The 18,733-nt window shown below is 43.4% G+C and overlaps 21 non-coding genes across 21 annotated transcripts; all 21 read left to right on the top strand.

Moving 5' to 3' along the window:
• The first annotated feature begins 19 nt into the window (after positions 1 to 19).
• Positions 20 to 102, top strand: TRNAL-AAG (transfer RNA leucine (anticodon AAG)). The gene has a single exon. It is a non-coding gene; the product is annotated as a tRNA-Leu (tRNA).
• Positions 103 to 1,126: 1,024 nt separating this feature from the next.
• Positions 1,127 to 1,209, top strand: TRNAL-UAG (transfer RNA leucine (anticodon UAG)). Its single transcript has one exon. It is a non-coding gene; the product is annotated as a tRNA-Leu (tRNA).
• Positions 1,210 to 1,841: 632 nt separating this feature from the next.
• On the top strand, positions 1,842 to 1,924 carry TRNAL-CAG (transfer RNA leucine (anticodon CAG)). Its single transcript has one exon. It is a non-coding gene; the product is annotated as a tRNA-Leu (tRNA).
• Positions 1,925 to 4,201: 2,277 nt separating this feature from the next.
• TRNAL-AAG (transfer RNA leucine (anticodon AAG)) lies at positions 4,202 to 4,284 on the top strand. The gene has a single exon. It is a non-coding gene; the product is annotated as a tRNA-Leu (tRNA).
• Positions 4,285 to 6,023: 1,739 nt separating this feature from the next.
• Positions 6,024 to 6,106, top strand: TRNAL-CAG (transfer RNA leucine (anticodon CAG)). The gene has a single exon. It is a non-coding gene; the product is annotated as a tRNA-Leu (tRNA).
• A 186-nt stretch (positions 6,107 to 6,292) lies between these two features.
• TRNAL-AAG (transfer RNA leucine (anticodon AAG)) lies at positions 6,293 to 6,375 on the top strand. Its single transcript has one exon. It is a non-coding gene; the product is annotated as a tRNA-Leu (tRNA).
• Positions 6,376 to 7,399: 1,024 nt separating this feature from the next.
• TRNAL-UAG (transfer RNA leucine (anticodon UAG)) lies at positions 7,400 to 7,482 on the top strand. Its single transcript has one exon. It is a non-coding gene; the product is annotated as a tRNA-Leu (tRNA).
• A 632-nt stretch (positions 7,483 to 8,114) lies between these two features.
• TRNAL-CAG (transfer RNA leucine (anticodon CAG)) lies at positions 8,115 to 8,197 on the top strand. The gene has a single exon. It is a non-coding gene; the product is annotated as a tRNA-Leu (tRNA).
• A 186-nt stretch (positions 8,198 to 8,383) lies between these two features.
• TRNAL-AAG (transfer RNA leucine (anticodon AAG)) lies at positions 8,384 to 8,466 on the top strand. Its single transcript has one exon. It is a non-coding gene; the product is annotated as a tRNA-Leu (tRNA).
• A 1,024-nt stretch (positions 8,467 to 9,490) lies between these two features.
• TRNAL-UAG (transfer RNA leucine (anticodon UAG)) lies at positions 9,491 to 9,573 on the top strand. Its single transcript has one exon. It is a non-coding gene; the product is annotated as a tRNA-Leu (tRNA).
• Positions 9,574 to 10,205: 632 nt separating this feature from the next.
• TRNAL-CAG (transfer RNA leucine (anticodon CAG)) lies at positions 10,206 to 10,288 on the top strand. The gene has a single exon. It is a non-coding gene; the product is annotated as a tRNA-Leu (tRNA).
• Positions 10,289 to 10,474: 186 nt separating this feature from the next.
• TRNAL-AAG (transfer RNA leucine (anticodon AAG)) lies at positions 10,475 to 10,557 on the top strand. Its single transcript has one exon. It is a non-coding gene; the product is annotated as a tRNA-Leu (tRNA).
• A 1,025-nt stretch (positions 10,558 to 11,582) lies between these two features.
• On the top strand, positions 11,583 to 11,665 carry TRNAL-UAG (transfer RNA leucine (anticodon UAG)). Its single transcript has one exon. It is a non-coding gene; the product is annotated as a tRNA-Leu (tRNA).
• A 632-nt stretch (positions 11,666 to 12,297) lies between these two features.
• On the top strand, positions 12,298 to 12,380 carry TRNAL-CAG (transfer RNA leucine (anticodon CAG)). The gene has a single exon. It is a non-coding gene; the product is annotated as a tRNA-Leu (tRNA).
• Positions 12,381 to 12,566: 186 nt separating this feature from the next.
• TRNAL-AAG (transfer RNA leucine (anticodon AAG)) lies at positions 12,567 to 12,649 on the top strand. The gene has a single exon. It is a non-coding gene; the product is annotated as a tRNA-Leu (tRNA).
• Positions 12,650 to 13,673: 1,024 nt separating this feature from the next.
• TRNAL-UAG (transfer RNA leucine (anticodon UAG)) lies at positions 13,674 to 13,756 on the top strand. Its single transcript has one exon. It is a non-coding gene; the product is annotated as a tRNA-Leu (tRNA).
• Positions 13,757 to 14,388: 632 nt separating this feature from the next.
• On the top strand, positions 14,389 to 14,471 carry TRNAL-CAG (transfer RNA leucine (anticodon CAG)). The gene has a single exon. It is a non-coding gene; the product is annotated as a tRNA-Leu (tRNA).
• Positions 14,472 to 15,764: 1,293 nt separating this feature from the next.
• Positions 15,765 to 15,847, top strand: TRNAL-UAG (transfer RNA leucine (anticodon UAG)). Its single transcript has one exon. It is a non-coding gene; the product is annotated as a tRNA-Leu (tRNA).
• A 632-nt stretch (positions 15,848 to 16,479) lies between these two features.
• Positions 16,480 to 16,562, top strand: TRNAL-CAG (transfer RNA leucine (anticodon CAG)). Its single transcript has one exon. It is a non-coding gene; the product is annotated as a tRNA-Leu (tRNA).
• Positions 16,563 to 17,855: 1,293 nt separating this feature from the next.
• TRNAL-UAG (transfer RNA leucine (anticodon UAG)) lies at positions 17,856 to 17,938 on the top strand. Its single transcript has one exon. It is a non-coding gene; the product is annotated as a tRNA-Leu (tRNA).
• Positions 17,939 to 18,570: 632 nt separating this feature from the next.
• TRNAL-CAG (transfer RNA leucine (anticodon CAG)) lies at positions 18,571 to 18,653 on the top strand. Its single transcript has one exon. It is a non-coding gene; the product is annotated as a tRNA-Leu (tRNA).
• The last annotated feature ends 80 nt before the right edge of the window (positions 18,654 to 18,733 follow it).

The raw sequence follows: 18,733 nt of genomic DNA, 5'->3' as shown, positions 1-18,733 counted from the left end.
GATGAAAAAGCAGCATGGGGTCAGGATGGCCGAGTGGTCTAAGGCGCTGCGTTAAGGCCGCAGTCTCTCCTGGAGGCGTGGGTTCAAATCCCACTTCTGACAAAACTTGAATTCCATTTTCTCTCTCAGTTCCTTTAGAATCTCAGCTAAAAATTGGCAATGTAAATAATATCTGAATAAGTACCAAACTTCAGTTTCAACTGCAAATGCATTTGCCCTATTCTATCTTTAACGTTAATGTAATATTCTTCTAGCACTCGTGGTGTTTTATATTTGTTTTGTGGGGTACTTTAAAAATCTTTTTTATGAAAGAAATGGGTTACATTAAGTCTTGTGATGTTTTAGGTTTCCAATAAGGAGGTTTTAAATTTTATGTCACGTCATTTTCAGATGCTTCATTCAAGAGATGTTTCCACTATAGAATGCAGAGCAAGGGCAAAAATACAAGTGATAGAGCGAGTGAGTGAGAAGGAGTGTTGTGGAAGGAGAGAATGAAACAAAGACAGAGTGAGTGAATGGCAGGGAGGCATAGAAGAGGAGTCTAGTAGTGAAGGAGACCTGCTTTTCCCTGCTCTTGACCTCCCACCCATCCCCAAACAACCACAAACATACCTTCTGTGCAAAGTTGGTATGCAGAATTTCACGCCTCAGCAAGTGAGGGTGAGTCCCAGGCCAGGGGCTAAAGAGCAAAAGAGTGCCTGTGCTCAGACTTTCCCTGCTAGGGATAGTTTATCTGGAACAAGGCCTACTCTCTTGTATCCAGCAAGGATCTAGAAATCCTGCATGAATCTGCAAGGCACATTGGCAGCATAAATTTGCATAAACTGCCCCACCTATTGCCTTCCTACTTCCTGTGCTGTAGTTGTTTGTGTAGAGAGAGAGGTCGCAGGCAAGGAAATGTTGTGAGTCGGATACAGGACCCTAAATAGCTGGTGAGAGGTATGTGGTGTTCTAAAAGCATGAAAACTGTATACCTGTGAAATAAAGTGCTTTCGTATGTGTTCTTCTGTGTTTATTGTCCTGTGCATAAAGTTGCACCTTGTGTTTGAAGGTTTAAATTATTTCAGGCTTGCATTGAGGTAGACTTTTCTGAGTAACTTTTATTCATTTCTTAAAAGCATATACTGTCAGGATGGCCGAGAGGTCTAAGGCGCTGTGTTTAGGCCACAGTCTCCTTTGGAGGCGTGGGTTCAAATCCCACTTCTGACATGCCTTTTGGAGATTTAATCTCCTTTATCAGGTTAACATCTGATGGAAGTTGCATCTGTTGGTCTTCACTTGGCACGTTATTCCGTTCTCCTCTTGTCAAGAGAGATGGGGTTTCTCATATATTTAGGTTCTATAACGTCTTGCTGACAAAGCGCAATCCTTACCAAATGAGCATAGGACCCATGTAAGAGGTCATCTGGAAGAGTCATGCTCTTGTATGCCCTGGCCAGACGGGCCCAGCAAATTTGGAAGAATGCCATTCATCTAGTAGACAACTGGACTCCAGCACACTTACAGCAATTTCCTCAGGGCTTTGATCAGGGGCTGCTTAAATTTGCATACTCCACCCTATGTTGTGACTTTGAGATCCCTTGTTGAAATTGCTTTAGCCAGCCAAGAGGTGGCTATTGTCTCAATTTCAAAGCAGCTTTGAGCCGTTCAAGTGGCTGGTGAATAGCACTTTCTCTTTGTTTGCCTCAAAGTTCTAAAGAGTTCTCCATAGGTCCTGCTCTGTACAGATTGTTCAAAGATCTGTTGGAAGTGCATATAATAGGATAAATAAATTGAGGGCATTCCTTTTCAGTACCTCACCTGCATGGCTGTCTGGCCTCTGGAAGATGCTGGGAAAGCAAGTCAGGATGGCCGAGTGGTCTAAGGCGCTGCGTTCAGGTCGCAGTCTCCTCTGGAGGCGTGGGTTCAAATCCCACTTCTGACAGTCCTGTGTTTACTCTAATTTTTTTCTTGAGAAATATGATCATTTCCCTCGCAGTGGCTTATAGGATTGTCTTCTTGGAAGAGTGCAGTGAGTTTTTTTCTTACTCTAGCCACTATTGGCCTAAGCTCTGTGCATTTTTTGGTTCCTAATATCTTTCTCACCCTTTAGATGAAAAAGCACCATGGGGTCAGGATGGCCGAGTGGTCTAAGGCGCTGCGTTAAGGCCGCAGTCTCTCCTGGAGGCGTGGCTTCGAATCCCACTTCTGACAAAACTTGAATTCCATTTTCTCTCTCAGTTCCTTTAGAATCTCAGCTAAAAATTGGCAATGTAAATAATATCTGAATAAGTACCAAACTTCAGTTTCAACTGCAAATGCATTTGCCCTATTCTATCTTTAACGTTAATGTAATATTCTTCTAGCACTCGTGGTGTTTTATATTTCTTTTTTGGGGTACTTTAAAAATCTTTTTTATGAAAGAAATGGGTTACATTAAGTCTTGTGATGTTTTAGGTTTACAATAAGGAGGTTTTAAACTTTATGTCACGTCATTTTCAGATGCTTCATTCAAGAGATGTTTCCACTATAGAATGCAGAGCAAGGGCAAAAATACAAGTGATAGAGCGAGTGAGTGAGAAGGAGTGTTGTGGAAGGAGAGAATGAAACAAAGACAGAGTGAGTGAACGGCAGGGAGGCATAGAAGAGGAGTCTAGTAGTGCAGGAGACCTGCTTTTCCCTGCTCTTGACCTCCCACCCATCCCCAAACAACCACAAACATACCTTCTGTGCAAAGTTGGTATGCAGATTTTCACGCCTCAGCAAGTGAGGGTGAGTCCCAGGCCAGGGGCTAAAGAGCAAAAGAGTGCCTGTGCTCAGACTTTCCCTGCTAGGGATAGTTTATCTGGAACAAGGCCTACTCTCTTGTATCCAGCAAGGATCTAGAAATCCTGCATGAATCTGCAAGGCACATTGGCAGCATAAATTTGCATAAACTGCCCCACCTATTGCCTTCCTACTTCCTGTGCTGTAGTTGTTTGTGTAGAGAGAGAGGTCGCAGGCAAGGAAATGTTGTGAGTCGGATACAGGACCCTAAATAGCTGGTGAGAGGTATGTGGTGTTCTAAAAGCATGAAAACTGTATACCTGTGAAATAAAGTGCTTTCGTATGTGTTCTTCTGTGTTTATTGTCCTGTGCATAAAGTTGCACCTTGTGTTTGAAGGTTTAAATTATTTCAGGCTTGCATGGAGGTAGACGTTTCTGAGTAACTTTTATTCATTTCTTAAAAGCCTATACTGTCAGGATGGCCGAGAGGTCTAAGGTGCTGTGTTTAGGCCACAGTCTCCTTTGGAGGCGTGGGTTCGAATTCCACTTCTGACATTCCTTTTGGAGATTTAATCTCCTTTATCAGGTTAACATCTGATGGAAGTTGCATCTGTTGGTCTTCACCTGGCACGTTATTCCGTTCTCCTCTTGTCAAGAGAGATGGGGTTTCTCATATATTTAGGTTCTATAACGTCTTGCTGACAAAGCGCAATCCTTACCAAATGAGCATAGGACCCATGTAAGAGGTCATCTGGAAGAGTCATGCTCTTGTATGCCCTGGCCAGACGGGCCCTGCAAATTTGGAAGAATGCCATGCATCTGGTAGACAACTGGACTCCAGCACACTTACAGCAATTTCCTTAGGGCTTTGATCAGGGGCTGCTTAAATTTGCATACTCCACCCTATGTTGTGACTTTGAGATCCCTTGTTGAAATTGCTTTAGCCAGCCAAGAGGTGGCTATTGTCTCAATTTCAAAGCAGCTTTGAGCCGTTCAAGTGGCTGGTGAATAGCACTTTCTCTTTGTTCGCCTCAAAGTTCTAAAGAGTTCTCCATAGGTCCTGCTCTGTACAGATTGTTCAAAGATCTGTTGGAAGTGCATATAATAGGATAAATAAATTGAGGGCATTCCTTTTCAGTACCTCACCTGCATGGCTGTCTGGCCTCTGGAAGATGCTGGGAAAGCAAGGCAGGATGGCCGAGTGGTCTAAGGCGCTGCGTTCAGGTCGCAGTCTCCTCTGGAGGCGTGGGTTCAAATCCCTCCTCTGACAGTCCTGTGTTTACTCTAATTATTTTCTTGAGAAATATGATCATTTCCCTCGCAGTGGCTTATAGGATTGTCTTCTTGGAAGAGTGCAGTGAGTTTTTTTCTTGCTCTAGCCACTATTGGCCTCAGCTCTGTGCATTTTTTGGTTCCTAATATCTTTCTCACCCTTTAGATGAAAAAGCAGCATGGGGTCAGGATGGCCGAGTGGTCTAAGGCGCTGCGTTAAGGCCGCAGTCTCTCCTGGAGGCGTGGGTTTGAATCCCACTTCTGACAAAACTTGAATTCCATTTTCTCTCTCAGTTCCTTTAGAATCTCAGCTAAAAATTGGCAATGTAAATAATATCTGAATAAGTACCAAACTTCAGTTTCAACTGCAAATGCATTTGCCCTATTCTATCTTTAACGTTAATGTAATATTCTTCTAGCACTCGTGGTGTTTTATATTTGTTTTGTGGGGTACTTTAAAAATCTTTTTTATGAAAGAAATGGGTTACATTAAGTCTTGTGATGTTTTAGGTTTCCAATAAGGAGGTTTTAAATTTTATGTCACGTCATTTTCAGATGCTTCATTCAAGAGATGTTTCCACTATAGAATGCAGAGCAAGGGCAAAAATACAAGTGATAGAGCGAGTGAGTGAGAAGGAGTGTTGTGGAAGGAGAGAATGAAACAAAGACAGAGTGAGTGAACGGCAGGGAGGCATAGAAGAGGAGTCTAGTAGTGAAGGAGACCTGCTTTTCCCTGCTCTTGACCTCCCACCCATCCCCAAACAACCACAAACATACCTTCTGTGCAAAGTTGGTATGCAGAATTTCACGCCTCAGCAAGTGAGGGTGAGTCCCAGGCCAGGGGCTAAAGAGCAAAAGAGTGCCTGTGCTCAGACTTTCCCTGCTAGGGATAGTTTATCTGGAACAAGGCCTACTCTCTTGTATCCAGCAAGGATCTAGAAATCCTGCATGAATCTGCAAGGCACATTGGCAGCATAAATTTGCATAAACTGCCCCACCTATTGCCTTCCTACTTCCTGTGCTGTAGTTGTTTGTGTAGAGAGAGAGGTCGCAGGCAAGGAAATGTTGTGAGTCGGATACAGGACCCTAAATAGCTGGTGAGAGGTATGTGGTGTTCTAAAAGCATGAAAACTGTATACCTGTGAAATAAAGTGCTTTCGTATGTGTTCTTCTGTGTTTATTGTCCTGTGCATAAAGTTGCACCTTGTGTTTGAAGGTTTAAATTATTTCAGGCTTGCATGGAGGTAGACGTTTCTGAGTAACTTTTATTCATTTATTAAAAGCCTATACTGTCAGGATGGCCGAGAGGTCTAAGGTGCTGTGTTTAGGCCACAGTCTCCTTTGGAGGCGTGGGTTTGAATCCCACTTCTGACATGCCTTTTGGAGATTTAATCTCCTTTATCAGGTTAACATCTGATGGAAGTTGCATCTGTTGGTCTTCACTTGGCACTTTATTCCGTTCTCCTCTTGTCAAGAGAGATGGGGTTTCTCATATATTTAGGTTCTATAACGTCTTGCTGACAAAATGCAATCCTTACCAAATGAGCATAGGACCCATGTAAGAGGTCATCTGGAAGAGTCATGCTCTTGTATGCCCTGGCCAGACGGGCCCTGCAAATTTGGAAGAATGCCATTCATCTGGTAGACAACTGGACTCCAGCACACTTACAGCAATCTCCTCAGGGCTTTGATCAGGGGCTGCTTAAATTTGCATACTCCACCCTATGTTGTGACTTTGAGATCCCTTGTTGAAATTGCTTTAGCCAGCCAAGAGGTGGCTATTGTCTCAATTTCAAAGCAGCTTTGAGCCGTTCAAGTGGCTGGTGAATAGCACTTTCTCTTTGTTTGCCTCAAAGTTCTAAAGAGTTCTCCATAGGTCCTGCTCTGTACAGATTGTTCAAAGATCTGTTGGAAGTGCATATAATAGGATAAATAAATTGAGGGCATTCCTTTTCAGTACCTCACCTGCATGGCTGTCTGGCCTCTGGAAGATGCTGGGAAAGCAAGTCAGGATGGCCGAGTGGTCTAAGGCGCTGCGTTCAGGTCGCAGTCTCCTCTGGAGGCGTGGGTTCAAATCCCACTTCTGACAGTCCTGTGTTTACTCTAATTTTTTTCTTGAGAAATATGATCATTTCCCTCGCAGTGGCTTATAGGATTGTCTTCTTGGAAGAGTGCAGTGAGTTTTTTTCTTGCTCTAGCCACTATTGGCCTAAGCTCTGTGCATTTTTTGGTTCCTAATATCTTTCTCACCCTTTAGATGAAAAAGCACCATGGGGTCAGGATGGCCGAGTGGTCTAAGGCGCTGCGTTAAGGCCGCAGTCTCTCCTGGAGGCGTGGGTTCGAATCCCACTTCTGACAAAACTTGAATTCCATTTTCTCTCTCAGTTCCTTTAGAATCTCAGCTAAAAATTGGCAATGTAAATAATATCTGAATAAGTACCAAACTTCAGTTTCAACTGCAAATGCATTTGCCCTATTCTATCTTTAACGTTAATGTAATATTCTTCTAGCACTCGTGGTGTTTTATATTTCTTTTTTGGGGTACTTTAAAAATCTTTTTTATGAAAGAAATGGGTTACATTAAGTCTTGTGATGTTTTAGGTTTACAATAAGGAGGTTTTAAACTTTATGTCACGTCATTTTCAGATGCTTCATTCAAGAGATGTTTCCACTATAGAATGCAGAGCAAGGGCAAAAATACAAGTGATAGAGCGAGTGAGTGAGAAGGAGTGTTGTGGAAGGAGAGAATGAAACAAAGACAGAGTGAGTGAACGGCAGGGAGGCATAGAAGAGGAGTCTAGTAGTGCAGGAGACCTGCTTTTCCCTGCTCTTGACCTCCCACCCATCCCCAAACAACCACAAACATACCTTCTGTGCAAAGTTGGTATGCAGATTTTCACGCCTCAGCAAGTGAGGGTGAGTCCCAGGCCAGGGGCTAAAGAGCAAAAGAGTGCCTGTGCTCAGACTTTCCCTGCTAGGGATAGTTTATCTGGAACAAGGCCTACTCTCTTGTATCCAGCAAGGATCTAGTAATCCTGCATGAATCTGCAAGGCACATTGGCAGCATAAATTTGCATAAACTGCCCCACCTATTGCCTTCCTACTTCCTGTGCTGTAGTTGTTTGTGTAGAGAGAGAGGTCGCAGGCAAGGAAATGTTGTGAGTCGGATACAGGACCCTAAATAGCTGGTGAGAGGTATGTGGTGTTCTAAAAGCATGAAAACTGTATACCTGTGAAATAAAGTGCTTTCGTATGTGTTCTTCTGTGTTTATTGTCCTGTGCATAAAGTTGCACCTTGTGTTTGAAGGTTTAAATTATTTCAGGCTTGCATGGAGGTAGACGTTTCTGAGTAACTTTTATTCATTTCTTAAAAGCCTATACTGTCAGGATGGCCGAGAGGTCTAAGGCGCTGTGTTTAGGCCACAGTCTCCTTTGGAGGCGTGGGTTCGAATCCCACTTCTGACATGCCTTTTGGAGATTTAATCTCCTTTATCAGGTTAACATCTGATGGAAGTTGCATCTGTTGGTCTTCACTTGGCACGTTATTCCGTTCTCCTCTTGTCAAGAGAGATGGGGTTTCTCATATATTTAGGTTCTATAACGTCTTGCTGACAAAGCGCAATCCTTACCAAATGAGCATAGGACCCATGTAAGAGGTCATCTGGAAGAGTCATGCTCTTGTATGCCCTGGCCAGACGGGCCCTGCAAATTTGGAAGAATGCCATGCATCTGGTAGACAACTGGACTCCAGCACACTTACAGCAATTTCCTTAGGGCTTTGATCAGGGGCTGCTTAAATTTGCATACTCCACCCTATGTTGTGACTTTGAGATCCCTTGTTGAAATTGCTTTAGCCAGCCAAGAGGTGGCTATTGTCTCAATTTCAAAGCAGCTTTGAGCCGTTCAAGTGGCTGGTGAATAGCACTTTCTCTTTGTTCGCCTCAAAGTTCTAAAGAGTTCTCCATAGGTCCTGCTCTGTACAGATTGTTCAAAGATCTGTTGGAAGTGCATATAATAGGATAAATAAATTGAGGGCATTCCTTTTCAGTACCTCACCTGCATGGCTGTCTGGCCTCTGGAAGATGCTGGGAAAGAAAGTCAGGATGGCCGAGTGGTCTAAGGCGCTGCGTTCAGGTCGCGGTCTTCTCTGGAGGCGTGGGTTCAAATCCCACTTCTGACAGTCCTGTGTTTACTCTAATTATTTTCTTGAGAAATATGATCATTTCCCTCGCAGTGGCTTATAGGATTGTCTTCTTGGAAGAGTGCAGTGAGTTTTTTTCTTGCTCTAGCCACTATTGGCCTCAGCTCTGTGCATTTTTTGGTTCCTAATATCTTTCTCACCCTTTAGATGAAAAAGCAGCATGGGGTCAGGATGGCCGAGTGGTCTAAGGCGCTGCGTTAAGGCCGCAGTCTCTCCTGGAGGCGTGGGTTCGAATCCCACTTCTGACAAAACTTGAATTCCATTTTCTCTCTCAGATCCTTTAGAATCTCAGCTAAAAATTGGCAATGTAAATAATATCTGAATAAGTACCAAACTTCAGTTTCAACTGCAAATGCATTTGCCCTATTCTATCTTTAACGTTAATGTAATATTCTTCTAGCACTCGTGGTGTTTTATATTTGTTTTGTGGGGTACTTTAAAAATCTTTTTTATGAAAGAAATGGGTTACATTAAGTCTTGTGATGTTTTAGGTTTCCAATAAGGAGGTTTTAAATTTTATGTCACGTCATTTTCAGATGCTTAATTCAAGAGATGTTTCCACTATACAATGCAGAGCAAGGGCAAAAATACAAGTGATAGAGCGAGTGAGTGAGAAGGAGTGTTGTGGAAGGAGAGAATGAAACAAAGACAGAGTGAGTGAATGGCAGGGAGGCATAGAAGAGGAGTCTAGTAGTGCAGGAGACCTGCTTTTCCCTGCTCTTGACCTCCCACCCATCCCCAAACAACCACAAACATACCTTCTGTGCAAAGTTGGTATGCAGAATTTCACGCCTCAGCAAGTGAGGGTGAGTCCCAGGCCAGGGGCTAAAGAGCAAAAGAGTGCCTGTGCTCAGACTTTCCCTGCTAGGGATAGTTTATCTGGAACAAGGCCTACTCTCTTGTATCCAGCAAGGATCTAGAAATCCTGCATGAATCTGCAAGGCACATTGGCAGCATAAATTTGCATAAACTGCCCCACCTATTGCCTTCCTACTTCCTGTGCTGTAGTTGTTTGTGTAGAGAGAGAGGTCGCAGGCAAGGAAATGTTGTGAGTCGGATACAGGACCCTAAATAGCTGGTGAGAGGTATGTGGTGTTCTAAAAGCATGAAAACTGTATACCTGTGAAATAAAGTGCTTTCGTATGTGTTCTTCTGTGTTTATTGTCCTGTGCATAAAGTTGCACCTTGTGTTTGAAGGTTTAAATTATTTCAGGCTTGCATTGAGGTAGACGTTTCTGAGTAACTTTTATTCATTTCTTAAAAGCATATACTGTCAGGATGGCCGAGAGGTCTAAGGCGCTGTGTTTAGGCCACAGTCTCCTTTGGAGGCGTGGGTTCGAATCCCACTTCTGACATGCCTTTTGGAGATTTAATCTCCTTTATCAGGTTAACATCTGATGGAAGTTGCATCTGTTGGTCTTCACTTGGCACGTTATTCCGTTCTCCTCTTGTCAAGAGAGATGGGGTTTCTCATATATTTAGGTTCTATAACGTCTTGCTGACAAAGCGCAATCCTTACCAAATGAGCATAGGACCCATGTAAGAGGTCATCTGGAAGAGTCATGCTCTTGTATGCCCTGGCCAGACGGGCCCTGCAAATTTGGAAGAATGCCATTCATCTGGTAGACAACTGGACTCCAGCACACTTACAGCAATTTCCTCAGGGCTTTGATCAGGGGCTGCTTAAATTTGCATACTCCACCCTATGTTGTGACTTTGAGATCCCTTGTTGAAATTGCTTTAGCCAGCCAAGAGGTGGCTATTGTCTCAATTTCAAAGCAGCTTTGAGCCGTTCAAGTGGCTGGTGAATAGCACTTTCTCTTTGTTTGCCTCAAAGTTCTAAAGAGTTCTCCATAGGTCCTGCTCTGTACAGATTGTTCAAAGATCTGTTGGAAGTGCATATAATAGGATAAATAAATTGAGGGCATTCCTTTTCAGTACCTCACCTGCATGGCTGTCTGGCCTCTGGAAGATGCTGGGAAAGCAAGTCAGGATGGCCGAGTGGTCTAAGGCGCTGCGTTCAGGTCGCAGTCTCCTCTGGAGGCGTGGGTTCAAATCCCACTCCTGACAGTCCTGTGTTTACTCTAATTTTTTTCTTGAGAAATATGATCATTTCCCTCGCAGTGGCTTATAGGATTGTCTTCTTGGAAGAGTGCAGTGAGTTTTTTTCTTGCTCTAGCCACTATTGGCCTCAGCTCTGTGCATTTTTTGGTTCCTAATATCTTTCTCACCCTTTAGATGAAAAAGCAGCATTGGGTCAGGATGGCCGAGTGGTCTAAGGCGCTGCGTTAAGGCCGTAGTTTCTCCTGGAGGCGTGGGTTCGAATCCCACTTCTGACAAAACTTGAATTCCATTTTCTCTCTCAGTTCCTTTAGAATCTCAGCTAAAAATTGGCAATGTAAATAATATCTGAATAAGTACCAAACTTCAGTTTCAACTGCAAATGCATTTGCCCTATTCTATCTTTAACGTTAATGTAATATTCTTCTAGCACTCGTGGTGTTTTATATTTCTTTTGTGGGGTACTTTAAAAATCTTTTTTATGAAAGAAATGGGTTACATTAAGTCTTGTGATGTTTTAGGTTTCCAATAAGGAGGTTTTAAATTTTATGTCACGTCATTTTCAGATGCTTCATTCAAGAGATGTTTCCACTATAGAATGCAGAGCAAGGGCAAAAATACAAGTGATAGAGCGAATGAGTGAGAAGGAGTGTTGTGGAAGGAGAGAATGAAACAAAAACAGAGTGAGTGAACGGCAGGGAGGCATAGAAGAGTAGTCTAGTAAAGAAGGAGACCTGCTTTTCCCTGCTCTTGACCTCCCACCCATCCCCCAAACAACCACAAACATACCTTCTGTGCAAAGTTGGTATGCAGAATTTCATGCCTCAGCAAGTGAGGGTGAGTCCCAGGCCAGGGGCTAAAGAGCAAAAGAGTGCCTGTGCTCAGACTTTCCCTGCTAGGGATAGTTTATCTGGAACAAGGCCTACTCTCTTGTATCCAGCAAGGATCTAGAAATCCTGCATGAACCTGCAAGGCACATTGGCAGCATAAATTTGCATAAACTGCCCCACCTATTGCCTTCCTACTTCCTGTGCTGTAGTTGTTTGTGTAGAGAGAGAGGTCGCAGGCAAGGAAATGTTGTGAGTCGGATACAGGACCCTAAATAGCTGGTGAGAGGTATGTGGTGTTCTAAAAGCATGAAAACTGTATACCTGTGAAATAAAGTGCTTTCGTATGTGTTCTTCTGTGTTTATTGTCCTGTGCATAAAGTTGCACCTTGTGTTTGAAGGTTTAAATTATTTCAGGCTTGCATGGAGGTAGACGTTTCTGAGTAACTTTTATTCATTTATTAAAAGCCTATACTGTCAGGATGGCCGAGAGGTCTAAGGCGCTGTGTTTAGGCCACAGTCTCCTTTGGAGGCGTGGGTTCGAATCCCACTTCTGACATGCCTTTTGGAGATTTAATCTCCTTTATCAGGTTAACATCTGATGGAAGTTGCATCTGTTGGTCTTCACTTGGCACGTTATTCCGTTCTCCTCTTGTCAAGAGAGATGGGGTTTCTCATATATTTAGGTTCTATAACGTCTTGCTGACAAAGCGCAATCCTTACCAAATGAGCATAGGACCCATGTAAGAGGTCATCTGGAAGAGTCATGCTCTTGTATGCCCTGGCCAGACGGGCCCTGCAAATTTGGAAGAATGCCATTCATCTGGTAGACAACTGGACTCCAGCACACTTACAGCAATCTCCTCAGGGCTTTGATCAGGGGCTGCTTAAATTTGCATACTCCACCCTATGTTGTGACTTTGAGATCCCTTGTTGAAATTGCTTTAGCCAGCCAAGAGGTGGCTATTGTCTCAATTTCAAAGCAGCTTTGAGCCGTTCAAGTGGCTGGTGAATAGCACTTTCTCTTTGTTTGCCTCAAAGTTCTAAAGAGTTCTCCATAGGTCCTGCTCTGTACAGATTGTTCAAAGATCTGTTGGAAGTGCATATAATAGGATAAATAAATTGAGGGCATTCCTTTTCAGTACCTCACCTGCATGGCTGTCTGGCCTCTGGAAGATGCTGGGAAAGCAAGTCAGGATGGCCGAGTGGTATAAGGCGCTGCGTTCAGGTCGCAGTCTCCTCTGGAGGCGTGGGTTCAAATCCCACTTCTGACAGTCCTGTGTTTACTCTAATTTTTTTCTTGAGAAATATGATCATTTCCCTCGCAGTGGCTTATAGGATTGTCTTCTTGGAAGAGTGCAGTGAGTTTTTTTCTTGCTCTAGCCACTATTGGCCTAAGCTCTGTGCATTTTTTGGTTCCTAATATCTTTCTCACCCTTTAGATGAAAAAGCACCATGGGGTCAGGATGGCCGAGTGGTCTAAGGCGCTGCGTTAAGGCCGCAGTCTCTCCTGGAGGCGTGGGTTCGAATCCCACTTCTGACAAAACTTGAATTCCATTTTCTCTCTCAGTTCCTTTAGAATCTCAGCTAAAAATTGGCAATGTAAATAATATCTGAATAAGTACCAAACTTCAGTTTCAACTGCAAATGCATTTGCCCTATTCTATCTTTAACGTTAATGTAATATTCTTCTAGCACTCGTGGTGTTTTATATTTCTTTTGTGGGGTACTTTAAAAATCTTTTTTATGAAAGAAATGGGTTACATTAAGTCTTGTGATGTTTTAGGTTTCCAATAAGGAGGTTTTAAATTTTATGTCACGTCATTTTCAGATGCTTCTTTCAAGAGATGTTTCCACTATAGAATGCAGAGCAAGGGCAAAAATACAAGTGATAGAGCGAGTGAGTGAGAAGGAGTGTTGTGGAAGGACAGAATGAAACAAAGACAGAGTGAGTGAACGGCAGGGAGGCATAGAAGAGTAGTCTAGTAGTGAAGGAGACCTGCTTTTCCCTGCTCTTGACCTCCCACCCATCCCCAAACAACCACAAACATACCTTCTGTGCAAAGTTGGTATGCAGAATTTCACGCCTCAGCAAGTGAGGGTGAGTCCCAGGCCAGGGGCTAAAGAGCAAAAGAGTGCCTGTGCTCAGACTTTCCCTGCTAGGGATAGTTTATCTGGAACAAGGCCTACTCTCTTGTATCCAGCAAGGATCTAGAAATCCTGCATGAATCTGCAAGGCACATTGGCAGCATAAATTTGCATAAACTGCCCCACCTATTGCCTTCCTACTTCCTGTGCTGTAGTTGTTTGTGTAGAGAGAGAGCTCGCAGGCAAGGAAATGTTGTGAGTCGGATACAGGACCCTAAATAGCTGGTGAGAGGTATGTGGTGTTCTAAAAGCATGAAAACTGTATACCTGTGAAATAAAGTGCTTTCGTATGTGTTCTTCTGTGTTTATTGTCCTGTGCATAAAGTTGCACCTTGTGTTTGAAGGTTTAAATTATTTCAGGCTTGCATGGAGGTAGACGTTTCTGAGTAACTTTTATTCATTTCTTAAAAGCCTATACTGTCAGGATGGCCGAGAGGTCTAAGGCGCTGTGTTTAGGCCACAGTCTCCTTTGGAGGCGTGGGTTCGAATCCCACTTCTGACATGCCTTTTGGAGATTTAATCTCCTTTATCAGGTTAACATCTGATGGAAGTTGCATCTGTTGGTCTTCACTTGGCACGTTATTCCGTTCTCCTCTTGTCAAGAGAGATGGGGTTTCTCATATATTTAGGTTCTATAACGTCTTGCTGACAAAGCGCAATCCTTACCAAATGAGCATAGGACCCATGTAAGAGGTCATCTGGAAGAGTCATGCTCTTGTATGCCCTGGCCAGACGGGCCCTGCAAATTTGGAAGAATGCCATGCATCTGGTAGACAACTGGACTCCAGCACACTTACAGCAATTTCCTTAGGGCTTTGATCAGGGGCTGCTTAAATTTGCATACTCCACCCTATGTTGTGACTTTGAGATCCCTTGTTGAAATTGCTTTAGCCAGCCAAGAGGTGGCTATTGTCTCAATTTCAAAGCAGCTTTGAGCCGTTCAAGTGGCTGGTGAATAGCACTTTCTCTTTGTTCGCCTCAAAGTTCTAAAGAGTTCTCCATAGGTCCTGCTCTGTACAGATTGTTCAAAGATCTGTTGGAAGTGCATATAATAGGATAAATAAATTGAGGGCATTCCTTTTCAGTACCTCACCTGCATGGCTGTCTGGCCTCTGGAAGATGCTGGGAAAGCAAGTCAGGATGGCCGAGTGGTCTAAGGCGCTGCGTTCAGGTCGCAGTCTCCTCTGGAGGTGTGGGTTCAAATCCCACTTCTGACAGTCCTGTGTATACTCTAATTTTTTTCTTGAGAAATATGATCATTTCCCTCGCAGTGGCTTATAGGATTGTCTTCTTGGAAGAGTGCAGTGAGTTTTTTTCTTGCTCTAGCCACTATTGGCCTAAGCTCTGTGCATTTTTTGGTTCCTAATATCTTTCTCACCCTTTAGATGAAAAAGCAGCATGGGGTCAGGATGGCCGAGTTGTCTAAGGCGCTGCGTTAAGGCCGCAGTCTCTCCTGGAGGCGTCGGTTCAAATCCCACTTCTGACAAAACTTGAATTCCATTTTCTCTCTCAGTTCCTTTAGAATCTCAGCTAAAAATTGGCAATGTAAATAATATCTGAATAAGTACCAAACTTCAGTTTCAACTGCAAATGCATTTGCCCTATTCTATCTTTAACGTTAATGTAATATTCTTCTAGCACTCGTGGTGTTTTATATTTGTTTTGTGGGGTACTTTAAAAATCTTTTTTATGAAAGAAATGGGTTACATTAAGTCTTGTGATGTTTTAGGTTTACAATAAGGAGGTTTTAAATTTTATGTCACGTCATTTTCAGATGCTTCATTCAAGAGATGTTTCCACTATAGAATGCAGAGCAAGGGCAAAAATACAAGTGATAGAGCGAGTGAGTGAGAAGGAGTGTTGTGGAAGGAGAGAATGAAACAAAGACAGAGTGAGTGAATGGCAGGGAGGCATAGAAGAGGAGTCTAGTAGTGCAGGAGACCTGCTTTTCCCTGCTCTTGACCTCCCACCCATCCCCAAACAACCACAAACATACCTTCTGTGCAAAGTTGGTATGCAGATTTTCACGCCTCAGCAAGTGAGGGTGAGTCCCAGGCCAGGGGCTAAAGAGCAAAAGAGTGCCTGTGCTCAGACTTTCCCTGCTAGGGATAGTTTATCTGGAACAAGGCCTACTCTCTTGTATCCAGCAAGGATCTAGAAATCCTGCATGAATCTGCAAGGCACATTGGCAGCATAAATTTGCATAAACTGCCCCACCTATTGCCTTCCTACTTCCTGTGCTGTAGTTGTTTGTGTAGAGAGAGAGGTCGCAGGCAAGGAAATGTTGTGAGTCGGATACAGGACCCTAAATAGCTGGTGAGAGGTATGTGGTGTTCTAAAAGCATGAAAACTGTATACCTGTGAAATAAAGTGCTTTCGTATGTGTTCTTCTGTGTTTATTGTCCTGTGCATAAAGTTGCACCTTGTGTTTGAAGGTTTAAATTATTTCAGGCTTGCATGGAGGTAGACGTTTCTGAGTAACTTTTATTCATTTCTTAAAATCCTATACTGTCAGGATGGCCGAGAGGTCTAAGGCGCTGTGTTTAGGCCACAGTCTCCTTTGGAGGCGTGGGTTCGAATCCCACTTCTGACATGCCTTTTGGAGATTTAATCTCCTTTATCAGGTTAACATCTGATGGAAGTTGCATCTGTTGGTCTTCACTTGGCACGTTATTCCGTTCTCCTCTTGTCAAGAGAGATGGGGTTTCTCATATATTTAGGTTCTATAACGTCTTGCTGACAAAGCGCAATCCTTACCAAATGAGCATAGGACCCATGTAAGAGGTCATCTGGAATAGTCATGCTCTTGTATGCACTGGCCAGACGGGCCCTGCAAATTTGGAAGAATGCCATGCATCTGGTAGACAACTGGACTCCAGCACACTTACAGCAATTTCCTTAGGGCTTTGATCAGGGGCTGCTTAAATTTGCACACTCCACCCTATGTTGTGACTTTGAGATCCCTTGTTGAAATTGCTTTAGCCAGCCAAGAGGTGGCTATTGTCTCAATTTCAAAGCAGCTTTGAGCCGTTCAAGTGGCTGGTGAATAGCACTTTCTCTTTGTTTGCCTCAAAGTTCTAAAGAGTTCTCCATAGGTCCTGCTCTGTACAGATTGTTCAAAGATCTGTTGGAAGTGCATATAATAGGATAAATAAATTGAGGGCATTCCTTTTCAGTACCTCACCTGCATGGCTGTCTGGCCTCTGGAAGATGCTGGGAAAGCAAGTCAGGATGGCCGAGTGGTCTAAGGCGCTGCGTTCAGGTCGCAGTCTCCTCTGGAGGCGTGGGTTCAAATCCCACTTCTGACAGTCCTGTGTTTACTCTAATTTTTTTCTTGAGAAATATGATCATTTCCCTCGCAGTGGCTTATAGGATTGTCTTCTTGGAAGAGTGCAGTGAGTTTTTTTCTTGCTCTAGCCACTATTGGCCTAAGCTCTGTGCATTTTTTGGTTCCTAATATTTTTCTCACCCTTTAGATGAAAAAGCAGTATGGGGTCAGGATGGCCGAGTGGTCTAAGGCGCTGCGTTAAGGCCGCAGTCTCTCCTGGAGGCGTGGGTTCGAATACCACTTCTGACAAAACTTGAATTCCATTTTCTCTCTCAGTTCCTTTAGAATCTCAGCTAAAAATTGGCAATGTAAATAATATCTGAATAAGTACCAAACTTCAGTTTCAACTGCAAATGCATTTGCCCTATTCTATCTTTAACGTTAATGTAATATTCTTCTAGCACTCGTGGTGTTTTATATTTGTTTTGTGGGGTACTTTAAAAATCTTTTTTATGAAAGAAATGGGTTACATTAAGTCTTGTGATGTTTTAGGTTTCCAATAAGGAGGTTTTAAATTTTATGTCACGTCATTTTCAGATGCTTCATTCAAGAGATGTTTCCACTATAGAATGCAGAGCAAGGGCAAAAATACAAGTGATAGAGCGAGTGAGTGAGAAGGAGTGTTGTGGAAGGAGAGAATGAAACAAAGACAGAGTGAGTGAACGGCAGGGAGGCATAGAAGAGGAGTCTAGTAGTGAAGGAGACCTGCTTTTCCCTGCTCTTGACCTCCCACCCATCCCCAAACAACCACAAACATACCTTCTGTGCAAAGTTGGTATGCAGAATTTCACGCCTCAGCAAGTGAGGGTGAGTCCCAGGCCAGGGGCTAAAGAGCAAAAGAGTGCCTGTGCTCAGACTTTCCCTGCTAGGGATAGTTTATCTGGAACAAACCCTACTCTCTTGTATCCAGCAAGGATCTAGAAATCCTGCATGAACCTGCAAGGCACATTGGCAGCATAAATTTGCATAAACTGCCCCACCTATTGCCTTCCTACTTCCTGTGCTGTAGTTGTTTGTGTAGAGAGAGAGGTCGCAGGCAAGGAAATGTTGTGAGTCGGATACAGGACCCTAAATAGCTGGTGAGAGGTATGTGGTGTTCTAAAAGCATGAAAACTGTATACCTGTGAAATAAAGTGCTTTCGTATGTGTTCTTCTGTGTTTATTGTCCTGTGCATAAAGTTGCACCTTGTGTTTGAAGGTTTAAATTATTTCAGGCTTGCATGGAGGTAGACGTTTCTGAGTAACTTTTATTCATTTATTAAAAGCCTATACTGTCAGGATGGCCGAGAGGTCTAAGGCGCTGTGTTTAGGCCACAGTCTCCTTTGGAGGCGTGGGTTCGAATCCCACTTCTGACATGCCTTTTGGAGATTTAATCTCCTTTATCAGGTTAACATCTGATGGAAGTTGCATCTGTTGGTCTTCACTTGGCACGTTATTCCGTTCTCCTCTTGTCAAGAGAGATGGGGTTTCTCATATATTTAGGTTCTATAACGTCTTGCTGACAAAGCGCAATCCTTACCAAATGAGCATAGGACCCATGTAAGAGGTCATCTGGAAGAGTCATGCTCTTGTATGCCCTGGCCAGACGGGCCCTGCAAATTTGGAAGAATGCCATTCATCTGGTAGACAACTGGACTCCAGCACACTTACAGCAATCTCCTCAGGGCTTTGATCAGGGGCTGCTTAAATTTGCATACTCCACCCTATGTTGTGACTTTGAGATCCCTTGTTGAAATTGCTTTAGCCAGCCAAGAGGTGGCTATTGTCTCAATTTCAAAGCAGCTTTGAGCCGTTCAAGTGGCTGGTGAATAGCACTTTCTCTTTGTTTGCCTCAAAGTTCTAAAGAGTTCTCCATAGGTCCTGCTCTGTACAGATTGTTCAAAGATCTGTTGGAAGTGCATATAATAGGATAAATAAATTGAGGGCATTCCTTTTCAGTACCTCACCTGCATGGCTGTCTGGCCTCTGGAAGATGCTGGGAAAGCAAGTCAGGATGGCCGAGTGGTCTAAGGCGCTGCGTTCAGGTCGCAGTCTCCTCTGGAGGCGTGGGTTCAAATCCCACTTCTGACAGTCCTGTGTTTACTCTAATTTTTTTCTTGAGAAATATGATCATTTCCCTCGCAGTGGCTTATAGGATTGTCTTCTTGGAA

This window comes from Triturus cristatus, chromosome 6, assembly GCF_964204655.1.
Source record: "Triturus cristatus chromosome 6, aTriCri1.1, whole genome shotgun sequence".
NCBI classification, from domain to species: Eukaryota; Metazoa; Chordata; class Amphibia; order Caudata; family Salamandridae; genus Triturus; species Triturus cristatus.
Note: the sequence above shows the minus strand (reverse complement) of the source record. Positions and strands in the feature narration are given on the sequence as shown.